The sequence below is a fragment of the Saccoglossus kowalevskii genome, chromosome 10 (assembly GCF_978046115.1).
Source record: "Saccoglossus kowalevskii chromosome 10, keSacKowa6.1, whole genome shotgun sequence".
NCBI classification, from domain to species: Eukaryota; Metazoa; Hemichordata; class Enteropneusta; family Harrimaniidae; genus Saccoglossus; species Saccoglossus kowalevskii.
In genome coordinates, this window is record NC_140650.1 from 21,893,623 (window position 1) to 21,899,899 (window position 6,277).

Below are 6,277 nucleotides of genomic sequence, written 5' to 3' on the forward strand. Positions count from 1 at the left end.
TCTTTTTCTTTGATCTACAATGTTTGCGCTTTTGGAATTTGCCAGACATTGTGAACAGCCATGTTTCACTTTCAAATACGGAATTGCAACTGAATTTCATAATCAAAATCCTGTGATCTTTTTCATATAGAGTAGCGTCTCCCAAATATTGCTTATCGTAATTTGTTATAATCTGCAAATTGCTAAGATGAATCGCATACAGTACAATCAACTTGATAGATCCCGAGACATATCATGCGTCTTTTATCTTATTTCTCCAACTTCTAAACTTAATTTTATTCTGTAACTTACACTATTATTTGGATAATTTGATATAGATTAAAAAAAACACCTTAAAATTAGCCATGAGTGTGAGTTGATACCTTAAATAACGCATTATCTCCATTGTCATAAATGTGACTGTGTAGCGACATTAAACCATGTGAAAGCAAACAAGTTGTGCTTTTTAGGAATTTAATACACTAATCAACAGTAATTTAAGTCTTTTATCGAGACTCACTTTGATCACATCTAAAATCACGGGAGCAATTGCAGAATAAATTTAAAGCAGTAATAGTGCTAACTGTAAAATGTTTTTTCTAACTATTTTCATCACCGAAATGTGAAAACTGATAGTATAACATAATATATGCTTTATACCAACGTTGGACATTAAATCACTTGCAAGTGAAAAAAGATGGCAGCGGGATTGCATCCAGATCTCAGGAGGGCGCCATCTATTGAAATCAAATTCTGTTACGCGAACCTTACAGTTTATGGTACAAGATAAAACTTAACCTTAATATGGCAATGTAATGGCAGCTGAGAAAATGTGACACTAAATATTATTAAATTATTTCCGACATCAGAATTTTTACGAGTATAAAATAAAAATTACTTTATTAATCACCCAGTCTCTTAAAATGTTGAAAGTTCGCAAACATGAATGCAAGTGTTTACATTTCAGACTATTATGAGAATTCAGATGAGTGCTCTGCACAACAATAACAAAGAGACTGTGTTCACTACACAACGTAAGTAAAATAAAGTATAACTTCGAATACCGAATTTGATCGAAATTAACAAACTCGTGTGTTCACGCTGAGGTTCAACAACGATGAAATTCTAGTCGAAGTTTGACCAACTATAGTCAAGCATGGAGCTAAAAAAAGCTCCATGAGTCAAGGTACCGGTTTGTCACTCATTCGCAGAGGCCGATCACGGCTGGGCGCTCAACCCCAAACCGGGGAACAAGAAACCGTTGTGCTATCGATAAAGCTAGTAACAAATACTGAATTGCTTCGAAATGTCGACAAACATTTTTAGTTTCTAATAAAAGTGAAAGTATAAATTGTAATCGTGTGAAACCGCGCACAGTTTGCTTGCAGCCCAGTTCAGTTCATGTCTGCTTGAAGCCCGTGCCCGACACCTTGTGCCCGACTGAAGATATTTTAAAAGCGCTTCGCTTTTATCTCCGGGCACGTGCAGAAACTCACCAAGTAAGTCGGATAACACATCTGGTTCGGATTACGGCTACGGCTACCGGGGTTTGTTGTTACAAATAAACCAACACGTGTGGTACTCCGGAAATTACCGTGAATCGAACAGCTACCGTGCGCCCACAATGCGCGGCTCCCCATTTCGAAATAGAAGACGAGTATCGCGGCGGTTGTTTACAATGGAATCACACTAATCGTCGGTGTATGCTCTAAATTATACTTACCAGTGGATCTTTCAAGGTGATGTCAGCGTGTATACATGTCACATACATGAAATACATCGAGGAGTGCCTTAGGAATCTACACATGCACGACCACTGTAAGCGCAATGCATTCAAAGCGATCGACCGCAACAGCATGCCGCCGTGTTTTACTTCCAAACATTCATTTACATAATAAAGAGTTTCGACCCCCCGCGAATAATTTATATTGCTTTTCGCGGGAATCCACATTTTTAGCTGTGCGTGTGTTTTAGGTCTAATCTGCAACGTCCGGAATCAACTATTACCGTTCACTGCCAGCTGAATGATCCATGCAAACTGTATCGCCCAAGTATTAATCCACGAATCGTCAGCTGGCTGACATGCGCCTCTGCGTCCCGGGAAACTTTGCGTACGACTCTACGAGCATGGTTTCACAACAAAAATATGTATTTTAATAGCAACAAAGTCAGAAATGAAAATCCGTACGTTTTTATGTTCATTCACTATGAAATTAGTTTCTTGGGATCTACCATTATAAAATCTGAAAGAAAGACACGGTGCAACAACTGTGCCCTGTTTTCTTCTTTACTTATAGTTTGGAGGTGTTTTTCTCAAAACGATGTTACAGTAAATATTTTGTTCTATTCTCTATCTTGCCACCAAATTATAATGTTCAACCATGTTTTACTAGTAAAATAAGTTTACAGCGAATGTCTGTTTTAAATTAAGTTCGGAATGGAATTACATACGTCTGAAAATAAGTACTGACCCTTATGACCATGTACGTCGGTCGACAATTTCTAAATATACTAGTATCTGATATAAAAACAAAATCACTGATGACGTGCAAAAAGCTGTTCGAAAGAGCAACATGAGTGGGTGGAGAAAATATACCAGAAAAGCAAGAAGGCGGGGAAAATTAGAAACATTATGGCCGGTGGGTGGATAAAACCGCACCACAGAGACAGGCGGGCGGGAAAAATTCCGAAGTAGCAAAGGAAGGGGAAAATTCGCCGCGAGAACAAATATATGGGGATTTTTTTTTCAAGAACCACTCGCTGTGTATTTTAAAATTGTTTTAGAATGAACGTGAAGATGGAAATAAATAACTTGTACACTTTTATTTAGCGAATTTGCTAAATATATTAAGATAAATAATTGTCATGTGGTTTCGATATAACAAGAACTATTATTAAAAATCGCACATTCCCTGTTTTATTTATTGGATAAGTTTTTTGAGAAGCTGGCACAATTGTTGGAAGAAGGGAGCGGTACATTACACACAGAATCATGGAAGGTGTTAAGTTCAGAATGAAATAAATAAAAAAATAAGTACTACCTCTTAGCATATTTATTTTAATTTATATTGATTATATTGGTAAGGTGTCAGTTGCTTCCGAAAAAAAGATACTAGCATTGTAACGATTGCATATTGCGGAAATTACATGATCGCACTTCAAACGCAGCATATGTTGTACGTACGTACGTACGAACAAGGTAATATATTTAATTAGAAGTTTGTAAGCAGATAACTACATAAAATACCCATGAGTGCTCTGCTTCATTCAATATTTTGCTATTTTCTCTATTATGGACACAATAGTGTGAATTTGTTTCGATTGTAAATATCTATGAACATATAACCTCACTACTGCATGTATGCAAAGCGGTGTTGTATGGTTCGATAAGTTATTGGGGGGATGTAGCTTGGAGCTTCGTGCGTGTAGCTCGCTGACTTGGCAAGTACATGACTTGAATTGTTTGTTTGTTCAGGGATATTGAATAATGAATATTACCTTTAATTAAAATATGTAAACGTTGTCACGTGGAAGAACAATATGATTGCAATGTAGATCTTCCAGACATCATTGTCATTAATATCGTGTCAAAGTGTTCACGATAGGCAATCGATACTTGGCGCTGTTTCTCGAAGCATATATGGCAGATACTAAACATACCAATCGTTATTTGACATTGCGAAAGGTCAAAGTCGATTAATAACGTATTTTACGTACATGATCTTACGTGATTTTAGCTGGTATTAATTTTCGCTGAAAATAATTGTTTGATGTTTTGTATAGAGTTTATTTTCACTGATTTTTGATGAGCTGAACGTAAAATATAGGGAGAAAAGATACATTCGCTGGATCGTCCCTTCAGTGAAAATAGCGAAAGTAAATTCCGAGCAGAAATATTTTACAAAAGTACCCCGCTGCGGGATCGAGTCACGGTTAACGGCGAGTCAATTCAACATTGTAGGAATTTGAGTCGAGTTATAGGGTTTCTTCAAATACCTTATCCCGTGCTAAGAAAACGTGAGGCGAAGGCTTATCCCGTGCTAAGAAAACGTGAGGCGAAGGCTTAGCACGGGCTAAGAAAACGTGAGGCGAAGGCTTATCCCGTGCTAAGAAAACGTGAGGCGAAGGCTTATCCCGTGCTAAGAAAACGTGAGGCGAAGGCTTAGCACGGGCTAAGAAAACGTGAGGCGAAGGCTTATCCCGTGCTAAGAAAACGTGAGGCGAAGGCTTAGCACGGGCTAAGAAAACGTGAGGCGAAGGCTTAGCACGGGCTAAGAAAACGTGAGGCGAAGGCTTAGCCCGTGCTAAGAAAACGTGAGGCGAAGGCTTATCCCGTGCTAAGAAAACGTGAGGCGAAGGCTTAGCATTGGCTAAGAAAACGTGAGGCGAAGGCTTAGCACGGGCTAAGAAAACGTGAGGCGAAGGCTTAACACGGGCTAAGAAAACGTGAGGCGAAGGCTTAGCACGGGCTAAGAAAACGTGAGGCGAAGGCTTAGCACGGGCTAAGAAAACGTGAGGCGAAGGCTTAGCACGGGCTAAGAAAACGTGAGGCGAAGGCTTAGCACGGGCTAAGAAAACGTGAGGCGAAGGCTTAGCACGGGCTAAGAAAACGTGAGGCGAAGGCTTAGCACGGGCTAAGAAAACGTGAGGCGAAGGCTTAGCACGGGCTAAGAAAACGTGAGGCGAAGGCTTAGCACGGGCTAAGAAAACGTGAGGCGAAGGCTTAGCACGGGCTAAGAAAACGTGAGGCGAAGGCTTAGCACGGGCTAAGAAAACGTGAGGCGAAGGCTTAGCACGGGCTAAGAAAACGTGAGGCGAAGGCTTAGCACGGGCTAAGAAAACGTGAGGCGAAGGCTTAGCACGGGCTAAGAAACGCTAAGTATGGGTGTTAAACACAGATTAAATCTGGCCCGTTAGCTAATCCGGGCTAATGAAGTGTGCGTGAACGCTTAAAGGGCCGTAGTCGTCGCGCCACGCATGCTCGAGATACGTGGGTCTCATATAAACAAAGACGGCGACATTGACTGTTGCGCAGATCAACGAGTACAAACTGAGACGTCACGAAGCTTCGCACGTAACACGTATCATAGCAACCCAGTTTGAATTGCTTAAACAAAACCTGACATGAATAAGTGTTAATTTATTCATAAGGTCTGTCGTTAACACTTTTAGTTTTAATGTAATAAAACAAAAGCACACGTGATTAAAGCGGGATCCTGTTTCTTTCTCAGTTTGTTTAACTGTTAATAACAATGGGACGGATGCCTGTAATTACACACGGTATGAGTTGAAAATGCACGTTTAAATTAAAAGAAACATATATGCTTTTAGATATTGACATTGCATATCACATTTTTTATTTTTATATACACCAAACAGAATAGTTAAATAAGGCCAAAATGGCAACAACAAAAAACATTTCACAAGGCTAAATTATAAGGAAACAAAATAGTGAAAATAATAAAAATGTTAGAAACTTACATAAAAGGGCCCTTATAATTTAGTTGTTGCTGGTATCTTACCCCAAATCAGTTTTTCAGTTTTTGGTTGGTCCCAAAAATATAAATGAACTTTATCAACCCACATGTTACATTTCACTTGTTTTTTGTTTGATCTTTATTGATCTCTGTGGGTAGAAAAAAAAAATTTTCCCGGAATTAAAAAAATAAATAATTGTGTTATTTTGTTTTATCTAAAATAAAGTTAGGGTGACATATATCTGATCAACTCTTGGGCAAATAAATAGTTGAAAAACAGCCTCGTTCAACGAACTGATAAAAAAGACCACCGTCAATTAAGGTTACATTCATTCCCATAGACGAGGGGTAATTATACAAAATACGCGCACACACTTGAACAAAACGCACAGATAGTATATGTGTAAAATTAAATATATATCAGCTGAGTGTCACCCCATTCACAATAATCGGTTACCCGAAATCTCGATAGTGCCACGTTAAATCGTGTCATGCTATGCGTCTGGCAAGTGTTGTATTAAATATATCGTCAGAGAGCCTGGAAAATGGTAACAAATACATAACACACGTTTTCCTGTTACCAATTTAAAACCAAATGTCGTTTCCTGGTTTCTAATAGGCGTGTCAAATTGAGCATTCATGGGAAAACCATTGAACATACGTACCTAATCTAACTGTAGTAACGAGGAATGGTAAACATTTTACAAATCATAACTAAATGTGAAATTTGCGTTGAAACTATTTTTGTTGTTGATAATTTACAGGTCATAGAAATTTGATTTCAGCTCGGAAACAAAATGAGGGGTTGCCATGCACGTCAC

The 6,277-nt window shown here is 38.7% G+C and overlaps 1 protein-coding gene across 1 annotated transcript in view; it reads right to left on the reverse strand.

The window, feature by feature from the left end:
* Positions 1–1,844, reverse strand: part of LOC100375425 (high-affinity choline transporter 1-like) — a 53,883-nt gene extending 52,039 nt beyond the window's left edge. Inside the window, exon 1 of the mRNA XM_002735497.4 lies at positions 1,703–1,844. The gene's annotated coding sequence lies outside the window, so the exon portion shown is untranslated. The remainder of the gene's footprint in view (positions 1–1,702) is intronic.
* Between the last annotated feature and the right edge of the window lie 4,433 nt (positions 1,845–6,277).